The sequence below is a fragment of the Lampris incognitus genome, chromosome 16 (genome assembly GCF_029633865.1).
Source record: "Lampris incognitus isolate fLamInc1 chromosome 16, fLamInc1.hap2, whole genome shotgun sequence".
NCBI lineage: Eukaryota > Metazoa > Chordata > Actinopteri > Lampriformes > Lampridae > Lampris > Lampris incognitus.
The window spans coordinates 14,974,999-14,995,478 of NC_079226.1; positions in this window are offsets into that span (position 1 = coordinate 14,974,999).

Consider the following 20,480-nt stretch of genomic DNA (forward strand, 5'->3'; position numbering starts at 1 on the left):
CACAAGCAACAAGAGGAGAGAACCATCGTGGATTTGAAGAAGTGGAAGATGGGGGCGTCCGGGTGGTGTGGCGGTCTATTCCGTTGCCTATCAACACTGGGCTCGCCGGTTGGAATCCCCCTGTTACCTCCGGCTTGGTTGGGCGTCCCTACAGACACAGTTGGCCGTGTCTCCGGATGGGAAGTCTGATATGGATGTGTGTTCTGGTTGCTGCACTAGTGCCTCCTCTGGTCAGTTGGGGTGCCTGTTCGGGGGGGGGGGGGGGATAGCGTGATCCTCCCACATGCTACGTCCCCCTGGTGAAACTCCTCACTGTCAGGTGAAAAGAAGCAGCTGGTGACTCCACATGTATGGGAGGAGGCATGTGGTAGCCTCCCCGGATCGGCAGAGGGGGTAGAACAGCAACCGGTACGGCTCGGAAGATTGGAGTAATTGGACAGGTACAATTGGGAGAAAGGGGGGAGAAATCAAAGAAAAAAAGTGGAAGGTAAGTTATTAAAACCTGAACTACATGTTTTGAGCTGAAAAGATGTTGGTCTTTGCCCAGGAGAAAAGCATGGTAAAACAGATTTCCCTGGTGATAAATTCAACAGCAAAGGGAGCTAACCTAAGCTTTCACTTCTTTCCGGGGTAAAACTTTCATTATCAAGCACCCCGTCTGTCTACATCATGTCAGGGCATCAAAGACACCACTACCCCATTTTAAACCCCAGTCTATTCTGATGCTAATCTATCCCCTTTATATCATGGCATTTCTCAATCACCAGCAAAGTAAATTCACCAACTGAGCATGTCTCATTTTAAGGAAAAAGCACATTTCTTAAAAAGGAACTTTCTAATTTGACATTGTTCCGCATGATTATTGGTTTTTTCCCCCAGATCAAGACATTTAGTGTATCTATTTAATTGGTTCAGCATATAATTTTAATCAAACACGCAAAATCCACACGTAACAGAGTCCGCTGAGTCTATTAATCAGTAAAACGTTCAGTGTGCCTTTAATCTGCGGGTGTTTGCACAGCCCAAGCCCACGTGGCGTGGCAGATCAGATAACTCGCCGTTGCATGTTAGCAGGCATGATCCCTGTGTCAGTATGCGCTGCTCTACTGCTAATACTCCATCGGGTAAATACACACAGGCTTTGTCTTAAAGCTGGGGTAGGTAGTTGCTTTTTAGAATAGAATACACTTTATTTGTCATTGTACATATATACATACAATGTAATTCACTCTGCATTTAACCCATCCTAGCTGTGTAGCTAGGAGCAGTGGGCAGCCGCCGTGCAGCGCCCGGGGACCAATTCCAGTTATTTCTTTCCAGGGGTCAGGGACACACACAGGAGTATTAACCCTAACGTGCATATCTTTTTGATGGTGGGAGGAAACCAGCGCCTGGAGGAAACCCACGCAGACATGGGGAGAACATGCATCTCCACACAGAAAGGACCTGGGATGGCCTGGGGTTCGAATCTGGGACCTTCTTGCTGTGAGGCAACAGTGCTAACCACTGGGCCACCGTGCTGCCATTTAAAAAATAAAATATTTGGCGTCATTGAGCAAAATTCCATAATAACCTTTCAACATACTGTAATTCAAGTGGTCTGAGAGAAAACTAGACTTCTGCACCTCCTCTTGGCTCTGTATCCAAGCGTTAAAGAAAATCTAGCCCAGGACAGTGTAAGGGGCCGACGAGCGAGGCGGAAGTCATTTGGTGGGGGGGGGGGGGGGACTTAGCGCAGTGATACGAGGCACCAGAGGGAGGCGGAAGGATTTGCATGGGAATGTTCAGCGTTACCTACCGCAGCTTTAATCATGGGAGCGGGTGAGGAGGAGGTTCACCACGGCGCACAATAGCTAATTCTTCAGTTATCCAGGAGGCATGGGCGATGTGTAACACTGCCTTTTTATATGGCTCCCAACAGGGAGTTGAGCTTATTACTGTATGACCGTCGGGCAGGCATGATCCAGTTTGATTTTAAATGAGCGTGGTAAACCAGCGGGTTAACCCCTTGATGAAAACGAAGACGAAAGCTTGTTTTGTTCAACAATCAGATGGAAACGGGACGTCGCTTAAATCCGAATTCTCCTTTGCAAACAAAGACTGGTGAAATGTGAAAGAGTCCCATTACATTTCCTCTTTTTGTTTTAAAAGGTAAATTTGGATTATATTTTTGTCATGGAGAAAAGTTTGTCGATACACATTTTTCGCCAAATTTCTTGGTCTAAAGAATTATCACCTGTCCCCAGCTCCTTACAAACATGGTGATGTTTAGCGGGACAATAGAAAAATCTCCATAGAGGTCCCAGAACCATAACTGAAGCCACTGACATGAAGCCACACATGCTCATACGCACAGATATGTAGCTATGTGCACATGCACAAAACACACACAGACAAATACACACAACAGAAAATGTTAGCTCAATTAAATGCAGCTCATGGGAGAATATGTGTGTTTTCCTTTGTTTCTAACAGGCCAGCTGGTGTATTGCGACATGCTGTTTTTCATCTTTCAAATTGCGTCGGGGGAAGCTGATCATATAGATATTACTTATGTACATAGTTCCACTGCACTCAGTCAACCTAGTTTTAGAAGAAGAAGAAGAAAAAAAGAAAAGCAGTCCATGGCTTGATTTATTTTACTAAACATCAGGAGTTGACCGCCCATCTGTGTTGTTGTGAAGGCGCCAGATGCCAGGGCAAACATGTGGAGGAAGTGTTTTCTGCAAGACAGCCCATGAAATGGGACAGGGACACGTGCTAATTAGTAGTACTAGCTGACATCTGCTTTGATAGTAATATTTCTCCTTACTGGGTTTAGAGAGGTTGAAAATAAAAAAAACTTCAACTGATCCATCTGGGGCTTTTTAATCTCTCAAATAGACAATGGTTTTAAATTTAAACCGTCTTTTTGTGTTGTTACGTGAAATTGATTTCACACGCCACTTTGGCTTCCTCAAACAACATCTCCCTCTTTCCCAGGTATTAAACCTCTTAAGTTTCCGTGTAATTACAGTGTTCCCATACAGATGGGGGGAAAATTAAAGGAAAAACCTGAGTGCTTGACCCCTACAGTGAGTAGTGGTCAAATTACTGCTATCCTAATATAATGGGTCCAGGTCAAGGGGTCAAATCAATACGAAGTTATTCTGAGTGATCACCGTTATTCTATGATGAGACATTTCTATCCTGATGGGGGGTGGTCTCCTCCACAGGGCACGAGGGGTCACTGAATGGTTTGATTAAGATGATGTAAATCATATGCTATGGTCCTCACAGTCCCTGGATCTCAACCCAGTTGATCACCTATAGGAGATTTTAGACCGATGTGTTGGCGCTTCCCACCACCATCATCAAAACACCTACTACTACTACTACTACTACTACTACTACTACTACTACTACTTTCAGCTGCTCCTGTTAGGGTTCGCCACAGCGGATCATCCATTTCCATTTCTTCCTGTCCTCTGCATCTTCCTTTGTCACACCAGCCACCTGCATGTCTTCTCTCACCACATCCATAAACCTCCTCTCTGGCCTTCCTCTTTTCCTCTTCCCTGGCAGCTCCATATTCAGCATCCTTCTCCCAATACACCCAGCATCTCTCCTCCACACATGTCCGAGCCATCTCAATCTTGCCTCTCTTGCTTTGTCTCCAAACTGTCCAACCTGAGCGGTCCCTCTAATATACTCGTTCCTAATCCTGTCCTTCTTCATCACTCCCAATGAAAACCTGAGCATCTGCAACTCTGCCACCTCCAGCTCCGCCTCCATCATCAAAACATCGTCAAACACCATCATCAAAACACCAAACGAGGGAATATATTTTGGAAGAATGGTGTTCATACCCCCAGTAGAGTTCAGAGACTTGTAGACTTGTAGAATCTATGACAAGGAGCACTGAAGCTGTTCTGAGGCTCATGGTGAGCCAACACTTTATGTTGGCTTTTCCTTTTGCAACCCGTCTGTGTTTGTGTATATATGTGTATATATATATATATATATATATATATATATATATATATATGTGTGTGTGTGTGTGTGTGTGTGTATATGTATACATATATATATATATATGTGTGTGTGTGTGTGTGTGTGTGTATGGATGGATGTATGGTAACATAGCTGACATAATTCACAGAACCAGCTACTGCTGTTCTGTGATTCCTCCACAGTTGTGGATTTTTACAGCATTTGAGTCAAACTTGGGTTTGTGTCCCAGACTTTGAAAACCATTGAGCTAAATATTCAAATTCCTATGGATGCTATCATGGATGTTTGATATGATTTTCCAATACAGTCCATAATAAGAGGTACAGCCTGCAGGCGTAACGTCCCTGATTTTTCCTTTATTGTGCTCACTCGTCCTCGCACAGTCTGAATGAGATGGTTCACACTCATTACAGTCTATGCAGTACTCTTCCGAAGATCAGTCTGCAAACATACAAAGATACTGAATATCGGAGTGGTCTCGGCTCTACTTCTAGTGTCTTGTTTTCATCTCCAGTGCCCTACCACAAATAATATTGCTTCAGCACTTATACAATCTGTGCCATTGCTCACTGCCTAATGTGTTTATTTCACTTTTGCAATCCACTCTACAGTGTGAAGTTATTTCTGTGTCATCCTCTTTGGGAAGGCAATGACGCCTCTTGACACAATTTTTTTTATCACTTTTATCGGCGTCGTAATCAGTGACACAGCGTCACTGAGAACTTACACTCTGGACCGCCAAGATGTACTGATGACAAAATGTCCACACAAAACTCCAAAGGCAGCTGTTGAGAAGGCGGCTGTTAAGAGTGTTCGGCAATCAGTACTTGTATCGTGTGTCTGGGCTTGAATGCGTATTTACGCGTCCATCTGTGTTTGAGCAGCGGCGTGCCAATGTGCTTGTGTGTGATTACGGTTGTTAACTTGCTAGTAAGAAGTACAGTAACGTGCAGGTGGGCACAAACACACGTATGTGCACCCATGCTCGTGTTCACATGCATGTGTACTCGGGTTGGGCAGAATACTTTGAAAAAGTATTTAGTGCCTGAATACTTAATACAGTGTCCTAAATGTAATCGGTAACATATTCTGTTTGTAGTTTGCGTGTTGTCGGCGTGTCTGCGGTGGGTTTTCTCCGGGTGCTCCGGTTTCCCCCACCATCAAAAAAAAGACATGCATGTTAGGGTTAATACTCCCGTCTGTGCTCTTGACCGGGGCATGGCAAGACGAACTGGGGTTGGTCCCCGGGCGCTGCACGGCGGCTGCCCACTGCTCCTCGCTACACAGCTAGGATGGGTTAAATGCAGAGCGTAATTCAGTTACAGTACTCAAAAAGAGAAAGTTATTCAGGCTACACTGGGAATACATCTCCAAGAGGCACGTGTGAAACAGTTGTGCTGTGTCGTTTATGTCACATCAGGGCAAGGGCATACTCACACTAGGCAAGGTTGCATCGGACCATGCTCGAGCACGGTTGCCCCCCCCCCCACCAACCCCCCACCCCGCTGGCCTGCTTAAGGTTCCGGGCCTGAGCACGCTTAAATCATCACAATGCGAAGTGTTTTGTGTGTGAAACGCTCTTGCATAGCACAGTGATTTTAGTTACCTTGTGGCTTATTTGGAATCGTTTTTGGCGCGGTGACATACGAACCTCTCGCATGCCTTAAAGCTTTATCAATTATGCAATGCAGCAATTTTCAGTAAATCATGCTGCCATGTTTTTTTTTTAAATTGGACAGTTGCATAATTGACGTCATAGCGTTCAAGTTCCGGGCATGGGCATGGTTGGCGATCACCCTAGATGCATACCAGGCCCGAGTCCAACTGAACCGTGCCTGAGCCCACCTCTTCAAACGGGCCAGGGCACGGTACGCTGAACCTTGCCCGAGCGTGGTACGCAGCGATCTTATTAGTCAAATGAGCTGGACTTTGAGGGTCAAACATGTTCGAGCATGGTACAGATCCCCTAGTGTCAGTACACCAGAACATTCCTTGGTGTTACTGCTATCTCAATGTCATTATCTCAGATGTGTTGACCATCCGCCAATTACTGCTGTCAACCAATGTGTGGTACCTGCAGGAGGAAATGTGTGTGTGTGTGTGTGTGTGTGTGTGTGTGTGTGTGTGTGTGTGCTGATTTGAAAATAATTTAATAGTCTTTAGAAAGAATGTATCATTACTTTCCATTTGGAGCAGGGTTCCTGCAGGGGCATATAAATGTCATTGTGGGGGCCTTTCAGTTGACCAAACCTCACTACATTAAGTGCATGTAATAAGTGTTAGTTAGTATGTGATGAGGCTCTTACAAGTCCTTATGAAACGCTTATCAACATTATTATGTGTTAATAACACTACAGTAAGCATTAGTTAATAAGGCCCTTATAAGTCATAACTTTTGCATTTTGTGGACTATCAAAATTATTTTCATAACTTTTAATCATGAGGGTTAGTAATGCGCGGGTCAGGCTTTTTGAATACCCGCACCCACCCGACCCGTTATGAGCGCCAATCTACCCCGCCCAACCCACGAAAATATGCGTTAATTACCCAACCCGACCCGGCCAGCAAGCCTCCAAATTCAGCCTAGGCTACAGGAAAGGGAGCAGTGTTGCACAATTTAGTTTTTAGACTGTTTGCCCAGAATAATAGACTGATTTCAAGACATAGACTATTGAATATAATAATTCTAATAGAGTCTGTCTCTAGGCTACTAAATAAACAGACAAATTGTTCCAACTGATGTTCTTTATTATAGAATAGCAGCAACACATGAACTCTCTCTCTCTCACACACACACATGCACAAACGATGCATCCTCCACATCTTAATAGTTTAGTTTATTGTTTATCTGACAGGGACAACGCACAATTTTACAATTGCACCAGAGTTAGCCGGCAGCTAATTTGCATCTGCAGTCCCTGGGCAGGCAAACAAACAACAATTAATACAGAAGTATTAATTGTTGTTTAATGGTGAACTTTCACAAAATAGTAGCCTTTGTCTGTCATTTTTATCCCTTCCACCCTCTTTTCCTTAAAACACACACACACACACACACATATGTGTGTGTGTGTGTGTGTGTGTGTGTGTGTATATATATATATGTATAAAACATATGCACAGAAACATATACAGTATAATCTTGTTGCTTTCTTTCTCTCTCTCTCTCAATTCCCTTTTTTGCTCCATCTCCCTGTTGGTTTATTCCAACACAGAGAGATGTTTTCTATGAGAGGTCTGTACTGGCGTTTTTAGCCTAGTGGTTGGCTGCACTGTGTAGAAAAAGAATGACGTCCACAGTTCCAGGATTTAACCTATTTCATCGTGCTTCGAGCACACGGCCAGCTGAGCTGCGCTTGTTGCTGGGACGCACAGCACCACTCTAGCCAGCATGGAGAGGAAGAGGGTATGTGTAGCGGTGATCCCTCCAAAAGACAAGGACGTCCTTCTGGCGCTCGTCGACAGTGAAGTGACTCTCCAGGTAACGCTGTACTTCATCTGGCTTGATTACGTCCAGGATGTCTTCCCACTCCATGAACAGTCTTTGTCTTTTCAATGAATGCTCTGGCATAAAAATGAATCAATGGCCGTCATCACAAAATCAAAGCCGAGCCGTTCCACACCAAGGTTATTACCGTTAACGAAAACTAACAAAATGATGAAAACTACGTGACACCTTTTGTGTCATCATCAACAATATGCAAGTTCAGAATGGGTACCTTCCAGAGCCTGCTCCTTGGGGATGCTTGATGCCCTCGTCTCCTCCATTAGTGCTACAAAATGTAACCCAAAATTAATTTGCATCTAGTATGTGCCTAATTATTGTATCTCATTCATACCAACATCTCCTTTTGTAAAAAATAAAATTGTGGTAATCTGACTACGGAAGGCTTAATTATAAAAAAAATTACAGGTTGAAGTATTACAAGCTGAAATATTAAAATATTACAGGCTGAAATATTAGTTTGCTCAGACAGGGCCTGCAGGGCTGGGACGAGGGCTGATGTCAGGCTTCGGGCTTTGGCTTGGACTGCCAACCTTTAATCTGGCAGGAGCATTTTCAATGTCTTGAAACGTGGAGAGGAAGATGGCAATTTTATGGGTGAGGATGATCATAAACTTCTCGTTTAAGAGCACTCCCGCATGGCTGCGGATGTGTTGCATGTAGCCTGGATCCTCGCACCGAGACTCACACTGTCCTTTCAGCCTCTGGTGCCACAACAGGACTGTATTGATTGTTGGGTAGCAGTCACCCTTCATATCTTCTGATGCATCTTTAAAGAAGGACAAGAACTCTGCAGTTGTGTTGAGGACCTCCACTTGGATCCCCTCCATGCGCTGTTCTTGCCCCTTGTCCCAAAGCAGCTCCGATCTCCCTGTGTTGCTTGGTGACAGATCTCAGCATCGCGGCCTTGCTGTTCCATCTGGTCTCGCTTTCTTGTAGGAAAGCATGAGGAAGGAAGGCTGAGTGTGCTACCAGACTTCTTCAAGTATGCGACCAGGTTTTTGCACTTAACTATTTGGTCAGTCATCTCCCGCGTGTAGTCTGGCGCATCCCATTCCTCAAATGTATGTGTCAGGACGTTATTGATTATATGCACTGTGCAAGTTCCTTGCTGATATGTTCGTGTATGTTCGTGGCAGTTTTCTTTATTGTCGCGTCGAACTCTAAAGTGGAAATCACTCGACTCAACAGTTTCCAGTCTTCTGTGACGAAGTGACATGTCAGCGCCGTACATGATCTCATATTGGAGCTGTCTGCCCACATATCTGTTGTAATGCCAATTCCGTATTCCCAGCGCTTTGTTAATAGACTGACAGAGACTGGCTTTTCCATTTTTTGCCAGCTGTTTTGCTCTGTCGCAGATGGTCTGCCTGTGAGGGATGACATAGTCTGCATCCACTGCCCAAAAATGTGCACCAGTATTTATTAGCCCTTGTACCACACAAGTAAACCCCTTACTAGACACGATATCAAATGGGCGCAAGTCAGAGCAGCAGAACTCCACAAAATCGTCCACGAGGTTAGATTTTGCTGCAAGTGGCATCTTGCAGCGAAGTCAAAGAAGCCATCTATGTGAAGAGGGAATGACCATCCCTGAACCCAGGAGGGGGCCTAAGAGTAATTCTGTCACTGTCTTACAATGCTGTGATTGCAGACATTCCCAAGAGACTGAAGAGGTCACTTATGCCCCTTTTCCACTACATTGTACCGGCTCAACTCGACACAACTTTTTCATTTCCCATTACTGGAAAGTACCGGCTTTTTGGTAACTGTTACCACTTTTCTGGTACCACCTTTGTCGAGGTTACAAAAAAACTGGAGCGGGTATCAGAATCAGTGCAGGCCAGCTACACAGAGGGGGTACTGTTACGGTAATGGAGCTGGTACCATGTATTGGAAAAGGGGCATTAGATGAGTGATGAAATGTTTATCGCAATAAACGTGTCCAGATGAACTGTTTCAACTTTCCATGATACCTATAAGCTGACAGAGAAATGCAAATGTACACGCTGGAAATGCATGCATACATAAACACACATATGATACATGAACTACAATGCAGTAGTAAGTAAATCTACAAATTAGATGTTTTCCATGTATTTTATCATTCCTGAGTTGCAGCCTGAGACATCCTTTTAAAAGACAGTTTCCTTCCATTCAGTTTTATATTTAACTGTGAGCTCGGGCTTGCCCGCCATGGGATGTAACCCGTAATCTCAGAGCTGATTAGGAGGGAAATACTATTCTAAAAGTATTCTCCACAAAACGTATACAATTACTACGTATAATCTGACTACTTGTGTTTCGAAACGTAACGTATATAGGCTGGTGAAAGCTACTTTATTTCTGTTTTCTGAATACATAATGCCGTATTATGTTACAACCCAACCCTGTGTGTACTGAATACCAGCAAGGATAGAGTACTGTATAGGATCTACGCTGCCTCTCCTCCCCAGCCAAGCAACTGTCAATACTATCTATCACAAGCAGTGACACCATCACTACTTCCAAAGTGTGCAAAAGGATAGCGGATAACACAACATTAAGCCACAGATGCCATAAAATTACATTTTTCCATCTGTTTTTTGTTGTTGTACCAATTCCACATGCATAAACATTAACCACTATCTCTAGAGGGTTGGACCCATTAGGCTCATCTGTTTCCTCAACCTGAAAATATGTTTAAATGCCAAGCATGCTCCACAAAGATAAGACATTAATTTAAACAGCAGCTGTGCTGTCTCCAGGGAGCTAAAATTGTGTTTTGTACACAATGTCACATAATACACGTATGACCCTGGTATATAGCAAGCCATACATACAGCTTTCGTCAGTGTTTGTTTTGTGGATGGTGTTGATGGTATACGGCATTCCCATTCAAATTTAAATCTAACCCAATTTATATATTGTATGCTGAAACTTCAGCTCAGGTTAGCGCTGAACTGAAAACATGCTCAAGAGCTTGAGAGTCACATCAAACAATCAGCATTGCAGTGGTGAGGTTTACTGTTTGAAACCCAGAGTTGCCGTTGGGTGAATACAATTGGGGGTGCTCCTTGTTGGGGAGCAGGTATGAGTAATACTGATCTGTCCTGGCATTGTAATTAGGGACTCCTGCTGGTGATGGGGAGCTTTTACAGCTGTAGTTGGATGTGGGGGGAATAGCATGGACCTCCTCAAGTGTTACATCTTCCCAGAGAACCCTGGAGCTGGCAGGTAACTCTGTGTGAATCTAAGGATGTACGTAGTTGTCTACATCCTCCTGAATCACGATAGTGGTAGCAGGACCTTAGAAGAACAACCGGACGGGGTGTTTGGGTAGCGTAGTGGTCTATTCCTTTGCCTACCAACATGGGGATAGCTGGATTGAATCCCCGTGTTACCTCCGGCTTGGTCGGGCATCCCTACAGACACAATTGGCCGTGTCTGCAGGTGGGAAGCTGGATGTGGGTATGTGTCCTGGTCGCTGCACTAGCACCTCCTCTGGTCAGTCAGGGCACCTGTTTGGGGGGGAGGGTGAACTGGGGAGAATAATGTGATCCTCCCACGCTCTATGTCCCCCTGGCGAAACTCCTCACTGTCAGGTGAAAAGAAGCGGCTGGCGACTCCACATGTATCGGAGGAGGCATGTGGTAATCTGCAGCCCTCCCTGGAATGGCAGAGGGGATGGAGCAGTGACCGGGACGGTTCGGAAGAGTGGGGTAATTGGCCGGACACAATTGGGAGGGAAAAGGGGGGGGGGATTCATATGAGCAAATGACAAGAAGAAATAGCACAACGAACACAAGTGAAATGTATGACCACGCCTCAGTTTTGTTGTTTCCCTTTAACCACCTGAACACAATTGCACAGTGCACACAGACCACACAGCTGCTGAGTACTCGGTGCAATGCCTTGTTAAAGTAGGCCATTCAAAGATAAGCCCACCCAGTCAAATTTCCCTCTTGTTTGTTGTCATTGGGTTTGCCAGCTTGGACACATTCTTTAGATTTATGCTTGAAAAACATGTATTTTAGGCAGGATGAACTGCCTAAATTCTGCCTAGCAGTTAGAGTAGATTTTATAGCCTTTGGACACTGACAGATAATAGGGATTAATTAGAATATTGGAGTGGTTGGCCTTCTTCACAGAATTGCTCCCTCTGTGTGTAATTCTGCCATTGTGTTACTGCTGTTACAGCAGAAGGCTGTCTCCCTCAGTCCAGAATTTGTCATGTCAGACAGTTAGTTCAACCCATGGTTCTTCTGAAAAGCCATTAATATGAATATGACATGGATTTGAGAGGCCAAGAGGGCATCTTAGACATCCAGGGTTCTGCGCGTGGTCTGTTCAGAAGAGAGCCCTTTTCCACAATGGACTGTGGAGTTCATGAAAGAGAAAAGTTAGTGCACAGTTAATGCAGCCATTTGACAAGATGACCGGTGGAATATCGCGGCAGTGGGATATTCAGGCTTAGCCCTGCTGTTTCACTTCTTGTAAACGTTGGTGGTGAAGCAGCTGTCGAATGTGAGACATTTTCCTCAGTATTCTCAGTTTTTATCATATTTTTAATTATGGTACAGTGAAGGTTTTGGCACAGCGTCTGATCTACACCATCACTTTTTTCCCCCAGTTGTAGACATCCGCTGTCCGTACAGTGTTTTAGGGACACTGACAAATTGCTGAGTCCATGCTGAGTCAGGACTCTGATCAGAGAAACCTTCATTTCAGGTAGGAGGCTCATCTCAAGTGCCATAAGATGCAGGGCAAGTGAGTGGACGTCCAGCCCTTGCCTCATGGACAGCCCTCACCAAACAGTCTGGGGTTGGACAGACTTGGCCTTGGCACAACATTGTTTAGTCCTCATTTGCCATTAGGAGGAGCCCAGATTCATAATGTTTTAGGTTTGAATAAATCTGGACAAAATTAATTAGTCTTTGAAAACTTGCTGTCGAAAAAAGCTTAGATAGGAAGAATGACAAAAGCATTGAATGGGCCCATCATTGCCAGTACGAAACACAGTGAGGTCCAGAGCTGATGCAGTTTTCCTGTCAAAGGTTCAAGCTAATCATTATGCAACTGGGTTGGTAGCCCAAATTTCATCTAACAGCTTAAGGTCAAAGGCAAAAATCAAAGACAAGGAAAAGGTTTGAATCAAACTCTGAGACCGTCAGTGCCCTTTAGTCTGGATTGATCCAAATGGAGTTTTAGCTTTAAAAAAATCTAAGCATTGTCTGCCAACATGGGGATTGCCAGTTCAAATCCCCGTGTTACCTCCGGCTTGGTCAGGCGTCCCTACAGACACAATTGGCCATGTCTGTGGGTGAGAAGCCGGGTGTGGGTATGTGTCCTGGTCACTGCACTAGCGCCTCCTTTGGTCGGTCGGGACGCCTGTTCGGAGAGGGGGAACTGGGGGGAATAGCGTTACATCCCCCTGGCGAAACTCCTCACTGTCAGGTGAAAAGAAGTTGCTGGCGACGCCACATGTATCGGAGGAGGCGGGTGGTAGTCTGCAGCCCTCCCCGGCTCGGCAGAGGGGGTGGAGCAGCGACCGGGACGGCTCAGAAGAGTGGGGTAATTGGCTGGGTACAATTGGAGAGAAGGAGGGGGAAAAAAAATAAGCTAAGCAGATGAAATAATAATTGGAAATGTCTAACATTTTTTTTGCCTTTTTTTCGTGCAAGACCGAGCACTACAGATAGTCTCAACTGTCATACGAGGGGTTGTAGTGCTGTGTCTGTGCAATTTGCCTCGCTATGAAAAACAGAGCTGGCAACTGTGGAAATCCATTCATCCATCCATCCATTATTCAAACCGCTTATCCTGCTCTCAGAGTCGCGGGGATGCTGGAGCCTATCCCAGCAGTCATTGGGCGGCAGGCGGGGAGACACCCCGGACAGGCCGCCAGGCCATCTCAGGGCTATGGAAATCATACTCAGTAAATGGTTATGGAGTCATGAGAGATAGAAAGCTGATATGAAGGTGACGCAAATAACTCTGTTTAAGGACTTCATGTCAAATAATCAATATAAAGTGAAATTACTACACATCTGTTCCCAATCATTTACCTTGGCGACATTTTTTCCATCAATATTTAAAGTGTGGCCCTGTGATGGCCTGGCGGCCTGTCCAGGGTGTCTCCCCGCCTGCCGCCCAATGACTGCCGGGATAGGCCCCAGCCTCCCCGTGACCCTGACAGCAGGATAAGCGGTTCGGATAATGGATGGATATTTAAAGTGTGCGTCTGTCAGTTTGGTTTACCCCTTTAATTATGCTGTTGGTGGGGGGTGGGCTTTTGCTTGCACATTTTTCACCGTCGGTCGTGTTATGTCCTTCAGGAAAATACATCACACTGTTTAATGCAGTCGAATATTCACCTGCTCAAATTGATTTCTAGCGTTCCCTCAAACCGCACGTGGAACGGCTCTCCGCATTCAGCACATCGTGACTCTTGGGGGGCTAGGTGGTAGGTATGCGGGAACAAGATGGAAAAATACATGTCACTGTATCCTACTCTATGGGGTCCACAATTTTCATACCCCCAGGCTGCGGTGAAATATGGCAGTTACCCCCCCTAGACACCAACCAATCCACCAGCAGGGCTCCTGGCTGTTTGAAGGCCCACTTTAGATGATTCAAGCATACTGTAGTCTGTCTATTCCCCCAGTACATCATGACAGGCTGGCGGAGGCAGGGGTGGGGACTGAGAGGTTTGTTTTTGCCTACGGTTCTCATGAATAGAGACGATATCCCCTTGCACAACAGTGACATGTTGAACAACGATGATGATTGTTACATCACACACACACACACACACACACACACATACACACACACACACACATACACCTGCCATTTATGCACACCGCAAAGCCCTCTCCCTAAAGAAAATGTGAGTAGCAGTAAATGAGATCATCGAAGGCTGATAAACTATGAGCGCTATTATCCCAGCAGTAAGCAGAGCCAGAGATGCCAGTAATAAAGACCCAATATTAAATTAACCGTGGATTTGATTTGTCGGGTAGACTTGGATGTTTCCTCTCAGACACACATGTCGCAGTGGTTTAATTGACGTTGTGCAGATCCACCACTTTTTTTTTTAAATTTCAGCTGATGCATTACTTGAACATGCTGTAGTGCATCTGTACGGGCTGCAGCATTCACCGTGTCTCCTTGATGAGACAAGTTGGGATTCATTGTCAACTTTCTGGGTGCAGCATTACGTAGATTGCATCACTGTGCAGTTGGTCAAATTAAAACGGTGAATAATGCAAACACAGACGTTTTCTTTAAAAAATCACAATGCACGGAGATGTGCAGATGCAAGTTTGTTTTTTGTTTTTTTATTCTGCTCTGTGTCTCCATACACAAGGCATACCACAAAGCACAATACGCCAGACACTGCAGGACCTTGTCGGGTTTTGTCACGCGCATTGTTAAACGGGGACAGTCTGGTCAGGACACAGTGGTCCAACGCTACATGACAGGTGAGACATGTCACTTTTCAAGAAGCCGCGATAAGGCTGGCCCGCAAATGGCTGGAATGAAGAGTTAGCGGTGGCTGCAACCTCATTACAAGGACGAACCGCATACAGCGGAGGGTTGATATCTCTGGCATGGCCCCACTTTGCTGTTTGCAATTTGAATAGGGAGAGGGGATAATGCTTAATGCCTACCCCGCTGCGGATATTGGCTTGTATGGGAGAGCGACCCGTGAAATGAATATTTTGCTGAGATGAGATTTGTTATACTCAGAGAGGGACGTCTGCCTTTCCAACCGAACGAGAAATGCCCGACACAGGAGAGCAGATATTGTATGTTTAGGGTTTTCAAAGCTCAGAGAATGGATAACACCTGAGAAGGGAAGGTGGTGGGCGGTGGGACGGGGGGGGGGCAGAGGGAGGTACATGAGGAGAGAGGAAGAGAAGGTGGGGGATGGGTAAGAAAAGGATGGACAGCTAAAGTACCAGGGACTGAAATGGAGGGATGAGAAGAATCAGAAATTGGGGGGCGAGTGTGCAAGACAACGAAAACAAAGAGAGTATGAGAAAGGGGCCGATGAAGGCTTACTCCAGGGTTTTGAAAGTGGGAGCTTTGACTTTCAAAGTATGTTTTGATCTGGTCGAGTTTGCAGCTGTTATAATTGACCAACAGCATCTTGGAGGTGTGAGTCCACAGTCAATATGTCTCGCCAGCATTTTCCCAATATTGATTCAGTCTTTGCAGCATTAGATACCTTATCCCTGTAAGAGTTCATTAGGTGTTGGGAAACCTTTTTAGATGGTGTTCTGCACTGCATTAACACGATATATTGATGTGCTATGTAGTTGTACAGTTTGCGCTGGGTTATTTCCTCAGATCATTCTCTATTCACCAGGCGCCAGTATCTAATGTTATTTTTGTTGTTAATGACGTTCCATTAATCCAGCAAATATCAACCTAACATCCCTTTGACAAAGGCTGATTATGGAAAACCCAGACTGTTGCCACATTTATGGTTCTGTCCCCAATAGTCTAATATTTATATCTGAGACATGGGGTGAAATAAATATTTTCCATGTGCCTACCTTTTCAGTAAAAAGGGGAATTAGTTTTTTTTGTTGTTGATAGGTTCGTAAATCCCTTTTCTTACTGGTTAGGGGCTTTTAGGATTCGCCGTGGTTGGCTGGCTGGGGCTCTCTTGGCTGGGGCTATAGATCTAGATTGACAGGTGTTCCATCCTGTCTGACATTGTTAATCATGGAAGGATTTGGGCTCCCAGCAAGTCGCTCTGCCAAGCGACCTTGAGCCCTGCCAGTTTGAAAGGACTACCACAAAAAAAAAAAACCCTGCTTTCCTGTAGCAGCAGACCAGAAACACTTGATCATGGCACTCCAATTACTCCATAAAAGGGAGTGATAGAGAGTTAGATGGCCTGGTTGGCTGTAGTGGTTTGAAGGTATGTTCACACCAAATCCGACGAGGTACGTCAGATTGACCCGTTCTGTTCATTGTTCATGTACAGCAGGAGATGCAGCCACGCAACGGATGCTGGGTGCAGGTGGTGTGGCGTGTTTGCCAGCCTTGTGTTTGCATAAAGTTGACTTTGCCTCAACGTTATGATAATTAATACATCCAGCACACTGTGTTTGGCTCACGAAACATGGATCAAACTGTCAGTGTAGGTGATCCACATCAATTGTGAATCAACATTCTGCAGCAACGTTGCCTATTTCTCACCTTGGATGTTTTCAGAACCGTTAGAGTTGAGAAAGTTCATGAAGTGGCTGCTATATTTTTTCCCTGTTTGGAAACTAATAGCCAAAACCAAGGACCACCCAGCCCACATTGCGTCTAGCCAATCAACAACAATATCACTGGCGGTGGCAGTGGCAGGTGGAGGACGACAACGATAATGATCCGCTTCTTATGATTCATGTAGGCAGCTGTGGCCGGTAATGCAAACTCCTTTATATATACTATGTACACACCTAGCTATTCTTATTTCCAGTGAAACTAGAAGAACATTCAGTTGGGCATTTATATTGTTAATCATTAAAGGCAAAAATGTCGAGAAAATGGTGGCAATTTGTAGAGTGTTTGTAATATACAATGAATGCTGTTATGTAATTGAGCTCTTATTTGTGAGTTTTATTTTTTCGGCTCAATTATTTTGTCCCTGTATTAATCCCGTCAGTCCAACAGAATCCATCTGCATTATTTACGCGGTACTCTCCAGGTAACCGCTCATATATCAGACCATTTGAGGCTTGGGCATAACCACACATTCAATACTGAGAAAAATGCCAATCTGCCACCCCGCCCCCCAATATATAGTAGAAAATATGTTAAATACTTCCTCCTTTTATGAACCCTGTCAACGGATCTGTGTCTTGTTAATTAATTTTCAGTTTATTTCCGATTGTTAAGGAAAACACTTGTGTGCCCCCCCCCCAATTGTATACTTGGTTGTGCCCATGCAGCACACACACTCAGTTGTCTGATTTAGCTTGTTGTTGCTATCAATATTTGCTAAGAAGCTCAGAATCAGCTCTCTTAACATTCTAATCTACCTCACATCGTCCTGTGCTGTGGTGGTAATTTGGCGGGTTTTTGGTCAGTCAGTGGAGGTGAACAAAAAGGAAGTAACAGGAAGTAACATTACCGAAAAAGCGGAGAAAGAAGGTACACTTCCTATCAGAGGGTAATTTCCAACGGCGCTAGTGTCCAAAGTTTGCGTCACTTTGTTTCACACTTGTGCGAATAGAAATATCATAGATTTTTGGGAAATGCACTTTAAAAAAAAATCTGGGGTAGGGCTCTCATTTGGACCCCCCCCCATGTCTATAATATGGTTTCATCCTAGGTTTGAGGTTCTGCTACGTCTCCATGTGTCTTCTGATGCACCTTGTCAGATTTGGTGTGAAACATACTTTTAGATTTTGGTATAACGACCAGCAGTTCACAGGTGTGAAGTCGTGGCCATGCTTTGCATGCACTCGTTCACCATCACCTCCTGCACCCTCAACCCCATCGCCCCAACAGTTTGGTCAACAAATATAGATTTCTTGATGCCGAACAGCTACTGCATAGGTATCATTCACAGTGTACCTGGATGCGGTTCGTGCATCAGTGGCTAAGGGCAAAAAAATAATTGTATTTTTACCTCGGGATCTGGTGAAGTTGCGTAAAGTAGCATCACACCATATTTGTGTCATGTTGTGATTCAGTGTTAAAGTGTAACTTCTCCCCCAGGTCTGAGACCTAACTCCACCCACTGCATAAGTTTGAAAAATGCTAAAAAGTGGGCAGGGGGCTGAGAGGGGGGCAGGGAGGTGCTGGGGGGGGCGTGAATGTGTGAGGTAGGAGCATGAGCAGGAGTAGCTGTGGAGATCCGCGAGAAGGGTCCAGTGCGAGTCGCGGGCTCGCTGCCGCATGCCTCCATACCCAGTCCCCTCCACCGGCCCACCTTCCGGCACGGTGTCAAGCACCACCCGCAAAGATGATCCAACTGCAGTGACGGGGATGCACCAGACAGAAGGGGGGGGGGGCCTGCGAGACGGGGCGGCTGCTCCTCCAGCTGTGGATCGAGCCCACCCCAACCGACCCAGTTGCCCAGTGATGGTTCTTCAGCCATCTAAAGCACAGGTACAAGGTTACCAAGTAAATTCCCATGAATGAGTCTCGATCAGCATATATTTGAAAATGGGCACGGTCTCACAGACCCACACTCGAGGGCGGGGGCTAGGGTAGGTGGGGGGGGGGGAGTAGGTCCCCCACCTCTGATTAGAGAGTGTTGATTTTTTTTTTTCTATTTCATGGCGTAGATAAGTCCCAACTGGTCGACTCTACATCAGCATTGGCCTTGCAAGGTTCAGGGCTGATTTGAAACAGTAGTGCCGCGTTGAGCCGTTTCCAACCCACGAAATGCCGATTCTTATACATTTGTAAGAAATGTCAATATTACCACTAGCATTGATGTGTTTCGTCACCATACAGTCGTATTCAGTTTACAGCGCAAAAAACACGTTTAAGTGTTTAATACCTCTTTAATGATGGAAAGAGGGTGACTGGGAAAAAGAGAGCGAGAGGGAAAATAATTGGTCGATGTAATGACGATTGTAAAGATTTTCAGTAATGCCTCTTTCTGTTGTCATGTGACAGGGAGTAAGGATACAGGACATGAACATATAGATAGGAGAGGAGGTTGGAAAGGGAGGATCAGAGTGTGTGAGAGATGGAGGATTTTGTAATAAGGAAAATTAAATAATGTTTTTTTTCTCAATTTTCTCACTTTTTTTCCTTTCTAGTCTTCTCTCTGGTTTGTCCACTGGAGCAAAAATCTGTGAGGAAAAGTCCCTGATCCATGTTGTTCCTTGATTCCATGTCCAGATTTTTGCTTCCTCCATGCTATTGGAAGAGGCGGTAGCAAATGCCTGTTTCTCTCTCCCTGGCTCCCTCATACACTCTCTCTCTCTCTCTCTCGCTCGCTCGCTCACACCGTGCACTACTCAGTACTCTGCTGCAGTGGATGGGGCTCGCAGCGTGATTGCAACTCGTCTCAGCGGAGGAGATCTGAGCATCTCGCTGTCTTTTTTTCCCACCCTTCCTTCCTTTTATCCCTCGTTCTTTTAGCCCCCCTCGTCTTGAGAGCGCTTGGATAAACGAAATTGAAGAAAGAAAAAAAAACTCAAGAGAAGACAAGAGAGGGCGAGAGCTCAGGAGGTCTTTCGTCCAACATATAACTGTGTGATCTTCTGGTGTGTCTGGGTGACAGACAAGCTCATGCACTTTGATGCCTCCTGCTTTTAGAGTCTGTGCCAGGTAAGTTGACGGCGCTTTCTCCGGCCTGGTCGTTGACCACTCATTTGGTGTAATGGGTAGGGGTTGACGGAAGAGTGCCCCCCCTCCCCAAGGGGGTTTAGATGTTCTTTAGGGGAGATGATGTTCTCAAGGAAGTTGTCTATGAGCAGGTCCCTGTAGGATATGACAAGCAAATGGTGTAGGGCCGCATGTGTGTGTGTGTGTGTGTGTGTGTGTGTGTGTGTGTGTGTGTGTGTGTGTGTGTGTGTGTGTGTGTGTCATAAAAGCCAAATGCCTTGGGGCTCCCCTGGCTCCTATCAAATTAAAGAGAGATTTCAAAATGAAATTCTGTTCTACTGCAACACCATGTAATTCTTCACAGGCTTGTTTGCTGGCTGGCAAGATTTGTTGTTTTCCTTCTTGTGACGCCCGTGTCACACAATTAAATAGAGAGTTTTGGAGTGGAAGTGGTAGTGTGTGTGTGTGTGTGTGTGTGTGTGTGTGTGTGTGTGTGTGTGTGTGTGTGTGTGTGTGTGTGTGTGTGTGTGTGTGTGTGTGTGTGTGTGTGTGTAAAAGCAGGGGGACGGTTTAAATAGCAGTTTTGTTTGGTTTGTGTGTGTGTGTTTTTTTGTTGTTGTTCCATCTCTTGAGGATAACCCCATCAAAGTGCTGTAAATGTAGCGTGGGGTGCACAGCAACACAGCTGATGACAAGGAGAATC